We start from the raw sequence: 20,118 nt of genomic DNA, 5'->3' as shown, positions 1-20,118 counted from the left end.
AACCTGCATGTCAAGAGCATGTAAGAGGTAAGTGCAGACTTCTCCCTTCTGCCAAATAAAATCAGAAGAGAAATGTTCATATTCTAGTAAAGTTTTCTGAATAGCCTTTGTTGTACTTGACCATCCCCTTATTTTTCCTTGGACTTTGTTCAATTTCTAAATTTCTCATTAAAAAATTATATACTTATATTGATTCATAACATAAACTAGGCCAATACATTGCCAAATTTCATTGCAATTTGACTGTAAATGATTCACTGTTTACTGGAGAGCAGTGTTCCAGGTTTCATTGTTAAATTCTTAATTGCTTCAAATTTGTGCTGTCTTGAAATAGACTTCTCTAAATTTAAGATCCCTATTGTTTGAGGAGTATTTCAAAATAATATAACACTGAGCCTAAACCAGCAGGTAAACACTGAACTTTCTTTTGGTTAAAGTCCTCTGCTTAGGTCATATGCATCTGCTGTCTGTCGGACCTTCTGAATAAATGAAATTATTAGCAACTTAAGTGCAGCATAAAAACATATTTCCTTTTCCTGTTCCTCTTGGGAGATGCCTACAGTGACCTCTGACTTCATGGAATCTTCATTGTAATCTTGCCTTCACTTAGGAGCAAGGGGAAGGTGAAATTTATCAAAGCCAATAGGCTTGCACCCCAGCACTCAGACCTTTTCAGCTTTCAGATGCAGACCTGGCATTAAAGACTCAACATTCTGCTGCTCTGCAGCTGGGCAGCAAAAAGAGAAGGGGCGAAAATAGCTCACAACTCTCTGATCCTTTCTCCCAGCCTTACTGGGGGGCCCAAGGCTTAACTGATTGCCATGTAAGAGAGTTTCTGCTAGTTGAGAAGACTCCTGAAACATTTGCTCCATCTTCTCTCTTCCCTGGCTGTTTTCTAGCATATTTCTAGCATATTTCCTGCCTCCAGTTTTCAGTACAGATGTAACAGCTCCAATTTTTAGTACAGGTGTAACAGCTCTGGGCAGTAAATCAGCTACAGGAGTCAAAACCCTGTCCCAGGCACTGTCTGGTGCATGTGGTGTTTGAGGATGTCCTAGGAACTCGGGAAGAGTATTATTTTCCCTTTACTTTTGTTTCTGTGCAGAGTATCAGGGGAACAAGTGATCTTAATGAAGTGGCAGAGTCAGATCCTGAGCCTGTGTGAATCAGTCTGCAGCTCCTAGCAGTGAATGAACCAAGAGAAGAATGCAGTCCTCCGAATCTTAGAGTGCTTCAAATATTCCTCTGCTGATTTCACTGCTCGTAAGACAGGAAATAAGATAGGAAATGTATTAAATAAATATTTTTAAATGGTACCTTAAAGCTGATAGGTAGTTTGTGGGCAGGTATCTTTTTCCAGACTCACTTAGTTCTGTAAAACCACTGCAGAAACCTCAACCTGAAGTTGTTTTTCTTTGTAGCGAGCTTCCTCTTCCCCCTCTCCCAGCCTTCTCACAAAAACAAGTACCAAGTGAGACTCCTAGAGTTCTCTCTCATTCCTCTGATGGAGCTGGTTGAGCTGGTGATAAGATTATCACATAGAGCTGGAGCTGCATTTTGGAGTTCTGAATCATACTACTAGGCTTTACAGCAACAGTTATAGCCTCTTTCCCTCTTGCTGGGAGAAGTATGTGATTTAAACATATTGAATTTACCCCATTTCCAAGAAACTGACATCAGACTGAAGTTTCTACCATAGTAAGTCTCTCCATATCTGTTGCCAAAACTTCAGCATTTGCTTGCACATTTCTCTCAAGCTGGAAAAGAATCCTGGGCATGCAGCATCACCTAAAAATGTTTCTGAGGTGTGGGAGGAATTTCAAGATCTGAAAATGAACAAACCATAGAAAATGTCTTGAAGCCAAAATACGATGGTAGAGTGACATAGTGACTGCATCATGATTTTTTTTTCTGGTTAGAGCTGCCAGCATTCACTCTTCTAGAGACTTGATTTGTGTTAAATAGACCAAAACCATAGAGCTTCAGTAAAGTTATATAAAGAATGCAAATGTCTCTTAAGAATTAATTATTCACTTTTTACCTCGAAATAAACCAGATTTTGATACAAAGTACAAGCATAGAAAAATTCTTTCTGCCCTAGCTTTCAATAGTCTCAATAAAACTTATTCTAAATGGCCTACTTTTAATTCCCCTCTTGGTGAGATTGAAATTAGAGCAAAATTGCAAGCTTCATGAGCATAGGAGGTTAGCTCCAGCCAGCAGTTAGACCCACATCAGCTCATTTCCCTCAACTAGAAGAGGGAAAGAAATTGGAAGAGCAAAACAAAGAAAAGCTTGTGGGTCAGTTGACTCTTTAACAAGTGAAAAAGGAGTGAAAAATTCAACACATCCAGAGTGACACGAAGGAAATCCCTCACCACATGCTGATAACCAGCTAGTCCCCGGGGAATGGCTGCCTTGGAAATATTGCCCAGCAATAAATAAACCCTGCTGTGCTACCAGCTCTGCTTTGGTCACTAATCTGAGCCACAGCACCATACAGGCTCCAAGAAAGAAAATTAACCACACCCAAGCTAAACCCACCACAATGCTTAAGCCACCACAAGGACTGAGGGGGATTTCTTAAATTCTGGTCATTTTTCCCCCTGTACTTTCAAGTGCAATTGTCTAACAACAGCAAACTACAAAACGTTCCTAAAACTACATGCCATTCCTGTAGTGTTTTCCGGTATTTTCAGTGCAACTGTCTAACAACAACAAGCTACCAAACCGTCTGTACCTACCTAAACAATTTCCGCTCTTCTAAATCGCTAGCTTTTATCTGTTGACAAAATCACTGCACTTGGAAATTGCATATCTAGTGCAACTACTGCTCACCTCAGGGCTTCCCATTGCCGCCACTCCTCGAGGAGCAGAGAGGTGACAGTCCCAGCAGCCATTTGTGACACCAGGCTGGTTGGGCCAGGCTTGTGCTCCATTGCCACCACTCCTCGAGGAGCAGAGAGGTGACAGTCTCAGCAGCCATTTGTGACACCAGGCTGGTTGGGCCAGCCTTGTGCTCCATTGCCACCACTCCTCGAGGAGCAGAGAGGTGACAGTCTCAGCAGCCATTTGTGACACCAGGATGGTTGGGCCAGCCTTGTCCTCCATTGCCACCACTCCTTGAGGAGCAGAGAGGTGACAGTCTCAGCAGCCATTTGTGACACCAGGCTGGTTGGGCCAGGCTTGTGCTCCATTGCCACCACTCCTTGAGGAGCAGAGAGGTGACAGTCTCAGCAGCCATTTGTGACACCAGGCTGGTTGGGCCAGGCTTGTGCTCCATTGCCACCACTCCTTGAGGAGCAGAGAGGTGACAGTCTCAGCAGCCATTTGTGACACCAGGATGGTTGGGCCAGCCTTGTGCTCCATTGCCACCACTCCTCGAGGAGCAGAGAGGTGACAGTCTCAGCAGCCATTTGTGACACCAGGCTGGTTGGGCCAGCCTTGTGCTCCATTGCCACCACTCCTTATGAGCAGAGAGGTGACAGTCTCAGCAGCCATTTGTGACACCAGGCTGGTTGGGCCAGCCTTGTGCTCCATTGCCACCACTCCTCGAGGAGCAGAGAGGTGACAGTCTCAGCAGCCATTTGTGACACCAGGATGGTTGGGCCAGGCTTGTGCTCCATTGCCACCACTCCTCGAGGAGCAGAGAGGTGACAGTCTCAGCAGCCATTCATGGCCCCACGAAGGCTGGGCCAGGCTTGTCCACCAGGTCTTGGTGAAGGCCATTCAGGGTGTCACTCTGAGCATTCTGACTCAGTCCAGCTCCTCAGCAGGGCTCATGGCAGAACCATGTTATGTGTTCAGAAGTATTTCACTCGCAGGTAAAGTTTCGTTCAAATCAATTCAAAAGCTTTTGTTCGCCTCAGCATAAGCAGGGCTTTACCACAAGTTCCAGTAAAATCCTGCCTGGCCTAAGTCACAGAGTCAGGATCCTGGGGAGCTGGAAGGGACCTCAGGCATCACCTAGTCCTGAGCCCTGCTGCCACGGGCAGAGACACCTCCTGACACACCTGGCTGGCCAGGGCTTTGTCCAGCATGGCCCTGAGCTCCTCCAGGGATGGGGCATCCTCGGCTCCTGGGCAAGCTGTTGCCATGGCTCACCACTCTCAGAATTGCTTAAGGTAAAGAATTGCTTCCCAATATCTAACCTAGATTTCTCCTGTAATTTTCACCCCTCACTCCTTCCCCAATCCCTTGCGTTTCTGACAAAGGATCCCTCCCCCGTGCTCCCTGCAGAATCCCTTCAGACACTGGAGGGTTGCTACGAGGTCTCCACACATTTCTCATTTTAACCTTAATTTCCCTGTATCATTCATTAGCATTCACAGTGTGGTAAGTGTTGTCTACATGCTTCACTTTCCCACTCAAATCAGCCTGCCCGTTCAAGCAGCAGAGTTTCAGACAGCAGCATAAATTGCCTGTAAAAAATGTATTTGCAAAGAAAAGTCTAGACATTCCATGGCTTTGTATTTTTGTGAACAAACGAGGAAACATGTAGATAAAAAATCACTGATCTGTCACCACAGAACATTGGTACTGTATCAGTAGAAACCAACATTAAATCTATTGATTTAAAGACTATTTTTCTGATTTTATTTCCTAAACACTACTTTTGGGTTAATGCAAAAGTACTATAGGATAGGAAAAGGGAAAGAAAAAAAAAAAAAAGAGAAAAAAAAAGTCCAAAAGACAACTCTTTCTGCCAACCAGAGACTGCACAATATCAAAGCACTAGACAGTGTCTAAACACCTGAATAATGGATGGGCATGCAATGACCACCCCAGCTGGCAGAGCAAGGATGTGCCAGGACACTGCTCACCTAAAACTGCAGTGAGGCAAGAGCCAAAGACTTTCCCTGGAGCAGCGCTCAGCACTGCATCTCTGTGCTCCTGGGGGGACTTTTACCCACATACTGCTGCTGGCATCATTCGGTGGCAAGTCCTTTTTAACTCTTTTGTGAATAAACAACCATCTACAAGAACTAAACTGAGCATTTTTGGTCGTTTCCCTCTTTTTTCTTTCTAAGTAATCAAATTTCTAAGTGTCAGGAGAACTTCTTGCTTCAACAAGGGTCTCAGAATGTAGTCATATGCAGACCTCAGTTAAGCTGGGACTTTACATATTGACTGCAGGAGGAATGGATACTTAGCAGTAGTTACTGGGCTGTGGTGGGCACCTTTTTAATGGGGGAAAAAAAAATTAGCATTTTGTTCCTAAAAGTGAGGCAGTAATCTTCCAAAATCTCTTCCTGAACTGACACTTAGAAATCCATGGTGAGAAGTCTCTGTACCTGGGTTTCATCTTACCCCTCTCAATTTTTGATTTTCTTGGCTCTTTCCTTTTCTTCCTCCTGTCTGAGATTTTCTGTCTGTTGGCTATTGCCACTTTTTTTGGGCTCAGACCCTCACTGCAGGAGATAAGAACACAAGTGCAACTCAAAGCATTAATTCAGAGTCTGACAGAATATCGACAGCCCCCAGCTAGCCATGATGGATTAAGATTCAAACTAATATATAAACAGGTACAGAAAAAAAGAATAAAACCATGACCTACGATAGCATCTTGTGTTGAAGACCAATAAAACTTACTTAATTCTAACAAAAGTTATGAGCATCTGCAAACCGTGGAAATGTTAGGGGAAATATAACTGGCTTCATATCACTACATATTATATACTAATCATATTACTAATTATATACTTACATATATTGATATTTTATATCAATATATATTATATATATAGCTCTTTTTTCATCAGCTGCTGATCAACAGCTAAACAAGCCCAAAATAATGAGGGATGGGAGAGAAGGAAAGCTCAGGTGCAAAGAGGAGGTGGGGTACACAGGTTCTGTGTAACACAGAATTCTTTGGAAAATGAAACCATTCAGGCTCCTTCTTGGGACAATTCCACCAAAGCACAGGAACCCTTAACCCCCTTGACCAGCCTGCCCTGGAGCAGTAACTGCAAGGTCATGATTCTGGATTTATCTTAACGTGGAGCGGCTGCATGTGCAGCCCAGCGGCAATGCCACAGCCCCAACAGAATTTCACATACATTTTATGTCCAAAGTCACACACACCTGGGCTTTGGCAGCAAAGCCACCACAGTGAGCTGCTTGTTTGTCTCTTCAGCTGACACAACTGCTAAAGGAGTCAAATATATTTTGGTTAAAAATGACCTTGTCAAAGCAATCACTTGAAAGATCTCTTTGAACCCAATCATTCATCATTATATTTCGAAATATAATCATTGATCTTTGTTGCCTGAATGGTTTTCTAAACCACTGTCTCAAACTGAGGGGAAGTAGAAGATGATTAAGTGAAAGCAAGTACAAGCAGCTAATAGATGGAGTATATAAAACAGAAACAATTCTGAAATTCCCTCGAACCCCTTGCACTGTGGCACTACATTCAGAACACAAGCTTCCTGGAGACTATCTTGTCTTCAGAGAAAAGCAACTACAGTAAAGAAAAAATCATTCATAAAGTTTTTTTTCAATAGTTATACAGTAAACACTGCTACACCCTATGAATATTAATATCCAATAAATATTAATTTTCATACAAAATGAAGTCAAGCATCATAAAAAGGATGCATAAAAACCCTCAAAAATCTTCGAATTATACATTCTTTTGCTAAAAAGGAAATTGTTTTTAAAGATGAAGTTCACGTTTTTCTATTAGAAAAAACAGAGACCTTTTCCATGATTCAGAATAAGATTTAATCAGGCTCTTATGTGCTTTCCTCCTTTGTTTTCTGAAAGCTCACTATGTATTTGTATGTGCAGTATGGCATGTATAGGAGAGGGAGAAACTTAAAGAGTTCTTTCCCATGATACTTTACCAGACACCCTCTTTCTATATCTTAAAAACTAATTAAAATGCCGTTCTCCTGGGAAAAGGACTAATTGGACTCATCTGCCCTCACTGTGCCATGTCACAAAGTGAAAAATCCTCACTAATGGTTCCTGAAACACCCATCTGAGATAGATGGCATTAGATGATTCACAGAAGACAAGCATCTCTGCAGATTAATTGCTTTTATTTTGTTCAGATTTATTTTGAACTTGTTGTGGGATAGTTAATAAATGTCATTCACTTCATTAAAAAACAAAGTTCTCATCTGCTGTAAATAGTAATCAAATTATATGTAAGAGAGCAAAAAAAGTGCTATAATGCCCTCTGCTTGGTTTTAAAAACCACCCCTAGGAGATTAGGATTTAAAACTAATTTTAAAAGGAATTATGCAGAGATTCACTTCCCTGATAAATGGAAAAACTTGCATTCATAGCAGAAAACAACAATAATTAAAAAGAAAACCACCTCCCAACCTTGATTCTGATGTGCCAGGGGACAGCAGCAAACAGGCAGAGATGGGCAGCAGAAATGGGCTGTCACCACTGCCAGCCCGAGGACTGAGACAGGAATAGGTAGAAGAATTATTCCTCTGGGGAAAAAAAAATTAATAATTATTAACAATATAGAAAATATAATAGATAATAATATATAAGATATATACATAAAATAGATAAATATAAAATAACATAAATAGAATAATTGTTAATAATGATATAAAAATACTAAACATTATTATGAATAATTATTCCCTGGGAATCACACCCAGGCTCAGGCACGGAGCTGCACAGGAAGCCACGTGCTTTTCCAAACACAGCATTCAGTGGGTTTTGGGCTGAGGGAAAGAACCCAGGCCACTGTTCTAGCAGGTGGTGTAGATCAGCAGCAGCAGCGAGTTTACAGGAATCAGACTGTTCCGTTTGGACACTGCCTCCCTTCAGAGCCCTCCACAAACACCACCACTGCACACAGAGCTGGGGCTGGCAGAGACTTAGGGCCCAGCACCCAGGGCAGAGGTCATATGGGAAACAGAACTACGCTGAGCTGATCAGACTCCTGGGCCTTATTCGATGGCTTTCCTGCAAAAGACAGTTCCACAATGCACAGCTTTAAAGGCTGAACTGAACTTTGAATTTTCATTTCTCCTAGCCTCGCAGTCTCACTGTGAATTAATGCAATGATATCCCTGCAACAGTCCTGCTGATGCCTTGGCAAGGCTGCCCTGGAACACAGGCTGGGCAGAGCTAGAGAATAAAGCAGGGATTTATTAAAGGATCTCCTCCATGGATCCACCTTGGGCAGCACCAGAGCCCAGCCAGGGCTGCACCCAAGGTGGACCCAAGGAGGACTCTGAGTTTTCACACTTTTATAAGTTTTGGTCCATGTCCACATTGGGGTTAATTGTCCAGTTGCAGCTCCAGGTGATGCAGTCCCATGCTCCCAGATTGCTCTCCTCAATTCCCTGTTTGCACTTTTTGGGCCTTTTGGGCCTTTTTTTTTTGTTTGCACTTTCTGGGTCTGAAGCTGCAGCGGTGTCCTTGGTCCTGGGGCTGGAAAAGGATTGTTTTGTCTGAACTGCTAACACTTCATATGAAGGTCAGAGTTATACAATAACGCAGTACAGAATCTGGAATACCTGAAAGCTAAACCTTAAGGCATCACTGCCTTCTCCCTTCTACGAAAACAATTCCTTTAGACCACGTGATCCACTAGAAACAAGTTTGCTTCTAGACAGGGTTTAGAAAACTACTGCTAATAATAGATTTTTAGTTTCCTTAATTAAGCTTCACACGACTAACTTAGGAGACAGTGACTGTCACACAGCAGATTTGATTACTCCAGAGTAATCAGTATGGATTTACTTCACTGTGCAACTCAGAGCATTCCCCAAGTCTCATCTAACCCTACTAGAAAGGCAGAACCAAAAAAAAAAAATATTTGTGTTTAGCATGCAGCCTTTTCCTTTGCTGTACTGCAGGAGCTACTTATTTAAAAAACCCCACATTTTGTTGACTTTTATCCTCTGCACCATAGCTCTCCTTGCTAACCCTTCTCCTGGGTGCAGGCCAGTGCATCCCGAAGGTTCCCCATCCCACTGAAGGTGAGAGCTGGGTATCCACTGGATTGCCTGGGGAGCAGCACAGCTGCTTACACCTGGAAAGAGGTGAGCCACGAGAGCTAATTCAGAGTCAGTCTTCATGAATTTCTTATTTTCTCTTAAAAGATGCTGTTTAACCCTCATAGGTCAAATGTGTTTTACTGCCACCAAAAGCCAAGGTAAAGCACTTCAACCAAACGACTGACAAAACATTTCTAACTCTTAAGACCCATCTAAAAGTCTTCCCAAAGCAAGGGACACTTCTCAGTTGCATTAGCATAAGTGCAGAGTAAATTCTTTGAGAAAGATCTCTCTTGTTGTTTCCTTAAACAGCCTGGGACTGGACAGAACAGTGGAATTGTCCCCTCATTTTAAGTGCAATCATGGCTGGAGACACTTTCCTTCAGCCTCAGACTGGTGACATTTCCCACCCTGCTTTAGCTTCCCTGTTGGCATTGAAACATACACTTATGATTATAATGTTCCTTGTTGGTGAGAGTTTTTCATACACATGCAGTGTTCCATACAGAACAATATTAGCAATAACGAGTATTATGAAATACTAATAAACTTGTTCTTACCTCTTTGCTCAAGCTTGCCCTCCTACCTTAAACGCTTATTTTCAGACTCTAAACATAGGAGAGCTCTTTAACACAACAATAAAAAAATGTGACTACTGTTAGATGAAAAAACTACCATAATGTCAAAAGAAAAAACAGAAGCAAGATGACATTCTTACAGTGGATTTCTATATTCCTGGCTTCATTTTATGAACTGGAAAATAAAAATTTAATCAATTTGCTTTAGATCAATAGTCTCAAAGGACTGGTGTTAAAATACTAAGCTATGTAGTACAAGAAATAAAATAATCCAGTAGAAAAACAATGTACCTGCAGCATAACTTTAATAGCCTTAAGAAAGGAATCTGAACACTGACATTTTATTAGTTCTGCTTAACATCTCAGGATTTACAGGTAGCCAGCTTACACAGAATAAATACAAAGTCTAGATATTAAATTAGAAAGAAACAAAAATCTTGCAACAAGCGAGCAGGAACCTCACACGAGATTAGCAGCGTGTGTGTGGTCTTTGGGAGGAGCCTCTTTCATCATCTAACCTCTAATATAAATCTCAGTTAATGCAAATATGGCACACAGCTTTCCCCCTGTTTCTCTAACCTCAGGGATTACTCATTTAGCTGAATTCTACTCTTTTGTAAATGCTGCCTCTGAGCTGAAAAGCTAACTGGTTCTTTAGGTTTTCTTCTATGATGACTTTTTTTATTCTTCTGCACTTGATAGATTTATTTTGTCCTAAACCAGGCTAAAGCATTATGAAGCATAACTTACAAAGTGTGCATTTCAATAAGACCAAATTATTATTATTATTATTCTATTAGTCTATTAGTCTATTAGCATTCCTACTTCCACCAGCTCTCCTTGCAGGCCCCAGTCACTCTCTAGACTACGTGTTTGTACAAAAAGGTTGATTAAATGCTTTTTTAACATATTATTATAATCTAACTTTTTAAATAGAGATATTTTAAAATAAATACATAAAACGAGCTATTGAGAAACATGCTCCCTGCTGCTGTAACTCCTCACCTCCCCTGAGACACTAATCTCAGACTAAATCAAACATGACAGACACCTCCATTTCTCAGGCCTTTATGCCCCCAAGAAGACTTTTAACAGTGAGCAAAGGCAAGAAAGGAAACACATTTTGATAGGACTTCCATGCTTTTAGTCCTCAGGGAAAAAAATAAGATTGCATACCCAGAAAACAGAATACCTCCCTAGAACTGCCTTCCTATTTTTTTGACTTTACGGATTTACTGGCTGGATGGTGAAGCCAAAATTAATTTATCTTTCAGTTTTTAACTGATAGCCTGGGAAGGGGTGATGCCTAAAGCTGGGGTGGGAACTGAAGGTGTCATAAGAATACTCTTAAGAGTATGACTCACAACATAAAGGGAATGGGGGATGAGCAAAAACATGAAGCAAACCCAGGTTCTAGCTCTCATCTCTTGTTAGCTTCAACAAGAACTGAGGGGGCTTAGGCCCTAGAAGAGCATCTCAGCTGTCTTTGGGGCCTAGAGAACAAAGTAGCACTATAAAAAAGGTAAAACAGAGTAAGAAAAAGCAAGACAATAATTCCTTCTCCACAAAAGCAGTCTTGTTTAAAAAAAACACACCCAAACAAATGGCGCAAGACAGACCTGTCAAAATAATTTAACATTAAGCATATATTGCAAATTGCTGCTATTTGTCAGCCTCTGGGCATCTTTACATGTAATGGCCCAAAAAAAGCCTTTGGGTATTCATGGACAGACTTGAAAGGTCTCAGAAAACCTTCAGGATCTTTTCCAAAGTATAAGCTTTTTTCTTGGTGTAAATTCACTTGACTCAGTTCCCTGCTGACTGATTCTTATATATCATTCACTGAAAAATCAGGTAAATCAAATCCTCCAGTATTACTGCTGCCTGTGTCAAATAGGCCACTGGACCATCAGACTTGATCTTCTTTTCTATTTTTTGAGACTTAGAAGGCCTACCACGTTTTACAGAGTTCCTCCTCCTCTGGAGGAGTTATCATTTAAGAGCAATCAAGTCTCACATTTGACCTGTGAAACCACTATCCCAGTATCATAATTCTAAAGGTGCAAATGCACAGCCTCATGACAGACAGCTAGGGCACTCATTGCTAGCAGATGTGGTTACCAGTGAATTCTCTCAATTGTCTGTGTTCACTTCCTAGACATATAGGAGACCAGCTCCTTTGTCCTCTCTCGTGGAACTTTATTTATGAAAACAAAACGTAACTGGCAGGATTATCAACTCACAGATTTCAATTAAGCCTTCCCTTTTTTCTTCAGGGAAAGCAGAAGTGCGTGCTCATTTGTGACATGTCTCAGTTTTTGCTCATGTACCACACTCTGCTGGTTCATCTCTAAATAAATACAGCAAGGATCGAGCAGCATCTCCAGTTTAGTTGTAGGTGTAATTGCAATTGGAGATGGTAGCATTGATATTCAGGGGATAATTCTGGAGAAAAATGGATACCTTAGAAGCTGTTTTTATGGAAACATATTGGTTGCTTCAGATGTCCCAGAGCAGCTGAAATACCTGCAAGAAACTCACCTCCACCAGGGTGTTTGAAGGTATCGGTAACACGCAGGTCAGCAGGACAGGTGTCAGCTTTCTGGCACTGTGCATCTTATGGGAGCAAGAGAGGGGACCCCACCTGTACACTGGTGGAGTCAGGCATCTCATGGCTCCTGCTTTCTTATGTTCCATCTGCCAGTGTTCCATTTCAGGTGAAAGTCCTTTAACTTGGTTTCATGATATATTAATAGCTGTATATATAAACCTTTATACAGAACTTCTAGACGTACATGCACACATACACAGAAAGACTTAAAAGCAAAATAAACCCCCAAAAACCCTACGGCCTAGCCAAAGCTATCTTCTCTTGGGTGTATACCAAGAAATCTCTGCCAAAAAACCAATATTCAATGCTAGAGTTATTATAACCAAAGGCAAAATTCCAAGAGCTGCATGCTAACACAGTAGTACAGCAGGTTAAAAAAGAGAGATTACTATCTTTGAAATTATTTTCCATACTATTCACAGTGAATGCAAGACACTGACCCCACTGCAAAGCCATTTAACATTTAGATTACATGAGACAGACAGCCTGGGGAAAGAAATGACACACTACTGCATTCCCTGTTTTGTGGGGAAGCAATCACTTTGGAGGTGAGACCTCCCAAGAAATACTGCTGCCCATCTAGAGAGGAGCAAGGGGAAGACAGAGATGCTGAGAGTCTGCATATCCCAATCATCACATCTGCCGTGCCAATACACCGCTTTCAGCATCATTTTACCTCAAGTTTATTTCATTGTTCTTTGGAAAGCAGTAGGGACTGGGACTTTTCTAGCAGCAAACTGGTGTCCTGAGTAGGAAAAGGGGTGGGCTAGCAACAAAGACCTACCTGACGAAGATCACACAAAAGCTGATGAGCAACTGTAATCAGGAGCTCAAGGACAAGATGGATTTGTGCCCATCAGTGCTGCAAGCAACTGGAAAACACAAAAATGGAAATAACGGATTTCATATTGGGTCAACTTTCTCATTTATGTCTAAAATTAACAACTTCAGTAGTTCAGTAGTTTGGTAATTAAAGGAGTGTTTGGATTACTCCTCCACAGACAGCTCTTTCCTGGTGGACTATCTGTAATGATACTGAAGTCAAGTATTGCACATTTCTTTGAGTTTTAAGGAGAGAAAAGCACGGTTGAGAGGCAAGCCCTACTAGTATTTAAGTTCCTGCATCACAGCGTGTGATGTGTGCTCACATTCTCCTAAAGCCAACAGGAGTCAGGGGTTTTCCCTCAGTTTGTCCCTTTGCAAACGTTTGCAATACACAGGAAATTGTTCTGGGAATTAATACAAAACAAAAATTAAACCCAGAGCGAGCGTGCAAAGAGTTTCAATAATATCAACTAGAACTACAAAGCTTCCATTAAAAAGCTCCTATTTCTCTGTGGCTTCAAAGTGGAGTTTGGCTTTCCTGGTTTCCCTTTTACACACTGCTATTTATGAATTTGATGTGGTAGTTGGTTTGACAGATGATAGGACTGCTTGCAACTTACTCATGTTTGGATCCCTCTGTGAAAACTTCTTTTTTTAAGCACTAACCTCTTTTTTTTTAAATGAAAGCAGAACTATTCTATCTTTATTTCCTTTAATTAATCTTCCTTAAACATATGGCAGCGACGGAATTGTTGCGAACGACCTCTCAACTCCCTGCATATATTAAGGCCTTGAGCTAATCTCGTTGGTTGTTAAATTTGGTCTCTGTCTGCTATTAAAAGTGTGGCTATTGTGAAATTGTTCTGAATTACTACGAGCACGGGGCGCGTACGCATGCGAGCGGCGGGGCCAAGGACAGCGGCAGGATTGCGTACTTCCCATCCAAAGGGGAACACAGGCAGCCAGGAAGATGCAGCACGCTATGTTCTTGTCAGAGATCACACACAAACTGCCTCAAACACAGCTTCTGGTCCTCCCACAATGGGATATTTTTGCCACCCTTAATGACGCCAGGCAGGTGTTTACAGTTCTGATCTGTGTCCGTCTAAAGTTGGAATGAGGCACAGACACAAAATAGCAACGCTTGACGCACTAGACCGTGACATACTGTACGCACTGCAATTAAAATAAACTCTACTCCTGTTCCTTGTTCCTTCCTATGAGCAAACAAGAAAAGCCAGCAGGATTCATTCTGCTTTGTGGAGGGCTGTGCACTATTCTGAGAAGTGTAAAAAAATAATTTGCAGAATGAACTAAAATTCTCTAAGCCACCTTTTTAGCCTTGGCTCACTCTTTGCCAGGTGATTTCAGAGAAGGAGGAAGGAAGGGAGCTTTCCATCTGTTGAGGTGTTAGGATTCTAAACGTGTTCCTGAGTTAATTTTGACTCCTTAAAGTGTGAGATAAGTTAATATACTCTAAACCAATATATCATGTCAATCAGCAGTGCTTTTCTCAATATGAGCCCACTCACTTCCGCCGCCTGCTTACAGGCTCCAGAGGCTTCTAGCTCTGAAACTATGCCTCCCTTAAGAAATGAAATGTTCAAGTGGTATCAACAAATCATAGATGTCTCTAATAAAATAAACATGAATATGGTGAATGGGAATAGAGCTGTTGACACTGTTCATTTCCTTTGTGCTGATGGGGTGTTTTCCCTAAATACTTGCAAACATTCAGAAATACGAAGTAACACCTTATTAAAAAAAAAAAGTGGAAAGGAAAAAAGTAAGGAAACATTAACTATTTATAAAATCATTACATCCCAATACTAAAATTATATTTACTTAAATAGATACGTCCCAAAATAGCTTTTTTTCTGCATTTCTTTCCAGTCTTTTTGAACCAGGCATAGAAGTCTCTGAAGTATATTAACTTTGTCAGGTACTATAAGTCCAAAATATTTGGAATATTGTATCATCTTCTGGTCAGAACACATGAGCAAAGTTACTAAGTCTGGGCCTGCCTTAGTGCAATGTACTTTCCTAAGGAATTGAAGATGGCAGTGTGCATACAATATGTATTATGCTTTAAGAATCCAGGATCTGTGCTATGCTTTAAGAATCCAGAAGCTCACAGGAAGCTGGAAGTTGTGTCTGGACCATCAGGTTTAGTAGATAATTCAGAAAACATAGTCCCTAAATTTGCCTAATCCCAGTATATATTTGTTCTCTACAACACCCTGTGGTAATGGGTTCTACAAGTATAAATCATGCAAAAATCGATCTTTCATTAACTGTAAATTTATTTACAAGCTGAAAACTTTGTTCAGTGCATCAGTTTGTATATTTGTATATCCTTCTATTTTCTCACTTACCTCTTTTCCAAGCTGCAAAAAAGTAATCCAGTTCACATCACAATCCATATGAAAGATATTCCATGCTTTTGATCTCTCAAGCACTTTCTAGTTTTATTAGGTTCTTTAAAAAAATTAATAAAGAAAAATTAATAAAGAAAATGCACAAAGTATTCAGAATTTAAATTTATGAAATTACTCAACCTTACAAATAGATTTATCCAGCATCACAAATGAATTTCCTGATATGCTTTAAATTCCTCTGCTAATAATAACTAATATTCTATTTGCTTTTTACCAGTGGTGAATATTGGGTGAATATTTTCAGAGAAGCATTTGTAATTATTCCCAGCAGGAATTACCCGAGAGTCTCTGGTGTGGCACCAGGAAGTGGGCAATAGTAACCACAGGACCACACCAGAGAACATCTCGTTTATTAACTGAAGTGTCAGCTTAAGCACTCAAATAGCTGAAGAAAAACAACGCTCTCTCCTAAATGTTGGTCTCCCATGTGCCCCCTCCCTGTGTCTCAACAAAAAAAACATAAAAAAGCAAAAGCAAAACCAGCATTTCCCATCACCTCCCCAGCCCACCCCACTCTCCCCCCTGGAAAATCAAGCAGCCCTAATAGTGATTTCAGTGTGAGCCTCTGATGCAGCAACATTTTGGGGACATTTCTAACTTCCAGGATGAGTCACATCCCTGTGACTCAGAATCAATAGTAATTTTAATGTGCAAAAAAAAAAAAAAAAAAGTAAAATTAAGATGGCTCAGGATCCTTCCTTAGTTAGCATCCTGTTTCAGTAGACACCGTCTCATGGGTTTACCAGGAGGATGAACAGAAACTCAGCTGCCTTGATAAAATGATCATGGGAGAGAGCTTTCCCCCAAGCAATCCATGGGGTCTTGAGACTGTGGAAATCCAACCTAACAGAATACACCCAAAGATCAACAGACTCCATACTGCCACCAAGAAAACAGTGTAGAGTCCTTCTTATTGTGATTAAAATTGAACAGCACCCTAAAACAGCTGGGAATAAAAGTACAAGTCTGCCCTATTCCTTTTTGTTCCTTTCCACTCAACACGTACCTCCAAAAAGTAAGCTTGTCATCTGTCCAACATAAGGTGCATATGAGGAAAAAGTGGTGTCCAGGCACCCATCCTAACACCTATTTTCCCACTGTTGTGAATCCCATGCAAAAAAAAAAAAATAAAATCTTGTTGTACCTTCTCCAGTGCATTTAGAATGAGACCCAAAGTTAGAGAGCAAAGCATGCAAAGTTATGTTGCTGTTTTCTATGTTGTAGCAAGCAGAATATTACCGCAGGTTTTAAGATGGTCACCATCTTCTGCTTCCAAAAACACAACACAAGGAATTTCACATGCTCCCCAGTGACTAGGCTGGATTCCTGTTGGGAAGAAACCAATGTGAAGTTGATAGTGGTGCCTGGCTAACCCCAATAATGATCAATCTGAAACTGAAGGATGAAAAGGAAATGCATGTTGTTGGAACTCAAAAATAAACAAATCCTAACTAATACTGCTTCCAGGGAGATCTGGAAAATTGGGGTCTTTTTAGAATCAAGACATTTTATTTGCAATTAATTTATTTAGCACTTTAGAATTTTATTTTGCTTATATTTATTAAAAATAGACGCATACATATATAAATGCATTAATAGAAAATACGATATCTTTATTTTGGTAAAGAGAACTAAGCATAGGCATGAGACCTAAACACAGGATTATTAGAATTACTATAATTTGTTTAATAACATAATAATAATAATAATAATAATAATAATAATAATGGCAAGAGAGGGCAGGAAAAAAAATCCCTTCCCATCTACAGACTACTGCACCAGACACACCAAGCATCTTTAAAGATATCAAGGACAACACGAGGCTGCTCAGCTGACAATTTCTTATCCTGGAGAGTTTACAGATGCCCAAAAGCTGCTGCATTTTGTCTGTGCTTTTGGTGTGGTTGCATTTTTGTGCTAAACCACAACACTTAGAACTCCCATCCATAGCTCACCAACAATTTTTGCCCTTTTTTAAAATAGTTTCTTAATTTGCCTCCTGTAAAACTCCTACAGTATTGGCATTGTAATACTGACTTCAGTTCCAAGTTCAGGGAGATGCCAGCTGAGGTCAGGGAAGGAGAAAGGTCCACCTGTCAATTCTATCCAACAGGCTCTTGTGCCTGTCTGAAAACTATTCTGTACATACGCACAGACCAGTTTGATGCGCATGTATCTGCCTCTTCTATGTCCTTCTGCATTTCCACTGCCCATAGCCTACTACAAATATCATCCTGACTGTTGAACTCTGTTAAACTCATCAATTTTGGGCAAGACTTTGGTTCTCTGCTATTCTTAGCTGCATGATACAGATGTTTTTCTGACTAAAAGCAATTCTGACCATTCATACTCACAGATTTTTTCCCCTTCCATTGAGTTGTGTGTTTCTCTCATTAATATTTAAATATGCTTTGCTACAAGATGGGGAGCGAACAAAAAAAGCTTTAACCATTTAAATAAAGCCTCATAAAAATAACTTCAATTATTTTGTAACAGGAAGACACTAACACTCTGATATTCCCTCTCCCGTAGACACAGAGCACCTCTCTTAAACCAATATCACAGGAAAATAAAATTTTAAAAGCTATTAAGAAAAAATATTATAACCTTTCATAATCAGAAAATTGTTTTTAGATATTTAAAGAATTCTAGACATAGTCTTTCCTGTAAATTTTTTAAATTCAAACACTGATGTTACAAAGGTAAATTTCTCAAATGATGTCGTGCTCTAAGAATTCTACAAAAGATTCCTCAAAGCCTGAAATACTTTGCAAATTGAAAAGCAAGATCAGAAAATATACAGTAAACTGTTCCATTTATGGAATAGAGAGAAATAAAACTTCATAACAATAATAGAAATAAAATCTAAAGCTACATTAAATGTACCTTATGCTTATAAACGGAGTTTGTACCTTCAAGAGCTTCAGCATGAACACTAGGTGTAAGCACAGAGAATAAATATATTCTCAAATACAGCAGGTGAGTGGTTCACAGCCTAAATTCCCCTGCTTATTTCAAATTACATCTAGGAAATGCCAGTGAAATGCATAAAGGGCTGATCACAGACAGCAAATTCCAGGCCCACTACATATCACTGAGAAATGCATGGCCATAAGATCACACTAAAATAACGTGGCTGTCAGGCAAAGCAAAGCAACAGTGTAAATTCAACCCCAAATTTCCTTTCATCTAATAATCTACGCGGGGCATTGAAACCACCAAAGGCAGCACCTGACTCTGACACTCTCTCTCACACAGAGTCCAGTTGGTTTTGGGTTTTTGTTGGTAATAAAAATTCCAGTGTTCAGCCTTGCATCTGAACATGGATATTCATCTAATTTTGTTTCCCTTTATCTGTTTTTTAAAACTGATAATTAAAATATCCCAAACAACTTCTAGTCTCAAAGAGCTCAACACTTTTCTTCTCTGCCTTTAAAATACAATAAGCATTTTCTATTCCCTGGCCTTCAAAAGATGACAAATTAAAGATTAATACAGTGACGGACTATTTGATATTCACTATTTTTAGTTGCATGCATATAAGTTCAAAGGTGAGAACCTTTGCTTTTGAAATCTAAGCACCTGAGAATTCCTGAAAGAAAATTAGTGTAATTATTACATTATCTTCCGGCACTCAGGCATAGGAGGAGCAGAGTCCATTAAAGAAGTGACTTGGTATAGTAATTAATTAATTTCAATTCAACATTGTGGGACACGTGCTATATTAGCAAATACATATAATTATCTTTTTGCTTATCTGTAACAGTTGTGCATGAACTAAGATATGAGATAAACCCAGTCTATTAGAACAACTAAACGGGTTACTTGGGGTGTCTTTCAGATGCATCTGTCACATAGTTTAATGTGTTTTACAAAGCACCTTGGATCAAGGGAGAAATATTCCTCCAGCCATAAGTGATTTAATTCCTGAAGTTTTGGAAGCGATTAAATACCAGACCATAGGAAATCAATTCCAACACAACCTTATTGCTCTCAACACGTTTAAATAGGCAATTGGACTTCAGCTGGAGAAACCTGAAGTCTCCTTTGAAATTCACACCAGAACTCTGGCTTCCCAGGGTGGGCAGGAACGTAAATAAAGTGCTGGTGGTAGCACTATTTTCTGAATCTCCTATGGGCTGGCAGGTGCTTTCTGACTTCTGTTGATGGTTGGGTAATTGTGACGTAATCACCATTGAATTCTTGCCAACAGTGGAACAAAAATGAAGGAAAACAAAAGAAACAAAATTATAAAAATAAAAACATGACAATAATTCTGAAGACTAAACTGCCCTGCTAGTTGTTTGTCTCTGGTATTGCTGCTTTAAGGTCATATTTCCAGAGGCTGCATTTTACAGAAGAATATAGGATGCTATAGAAATGAATTTTACTCTTCTTTAGCAAATTACTAACACATCTACTGTTTGCATCACAATGGGATAAGTATCTTTGTTACTAAAAGTGTCTTGATTATAAAAATTATTTCAATGACCATAGGTTACACTAAGAGCTGGTCTATCTGGTGAAGCAGGATTGACACAGTGAGAAAAATTTTTCATAGCACTGTTATTCTGTGCAAACATCCCTGGAGAACAGACAGGCTATCTCTGTAAAATTAAGGGCTTTTTCAGTCCTCAAGTACATGCTCTGGTAAGAGTACAGTGGGTGATGAAAAACCTCACTTGCTC

At 40.1% G+C, this 20,118-nt stretch overlaps 2 long non-coding RNA genes across 2 annotated transcripts; both read right to left on the bottom strand.

Annotated features, from left to right (window-relative positions):
• Nucleotides 1-406: 406 nt before the first annotated feature.
• On the bottom strand, nucleotides 407-7,453 carry LOC137476708 (uncharacterized). Its single transcript, XR_011000543.1, has 3 exons — nucleotides 7,336-7,453; nucleotides 1,656-1,826; nucleotides 407-1,257 (listed from the first exon to the last, which is right to left on the bottom strand). It is a non-coding gene; the product is annotated as an uncharacterized lncRNA (long non-coding RNA).
• Nucleotides 7,454-12,892: 5,439 nt separating this feature from the next.
• On the bottom strand, nucleotides 12,893-16,782 carry LOC137476707 (uncharacterized). The gene is made up of 3 exons (XR_011000542.1): nucleotides 16,670-16,782; nucleotides 15,368-15,470; nucleotides 12,893-13,039 (listed from the first exon to the last, which is right to left on the bottom strand). It is a non-coding gene; the product is annotated as an uncharacterized lncRNA (long non-coding RNA).
• Nucleotides 16,783-20,118: the final 3,336 nt, after the last annotated feature.

This window comes from Anomalospiza imberbis, chromosome 6 (genome assembly GCF_031753505.1).
Source record: "Anomalospiza imberbis isolate Cuckoo-Finch-1a 21T00152 chromosome 6, ASM3175350v1, whole genome shotgun sequence".
Classification (NCBI taxonomy): Eukaryota; Metazoa; Chordata; class Aves; order Passeriformes; family Viduidae; genus Anomalospiza; species Anomalospiza imberbis.
Note: the sequence above shows the minus strand (reverse complement) of the source record. Positions and strands in the feature narration are given on the sequence as shown.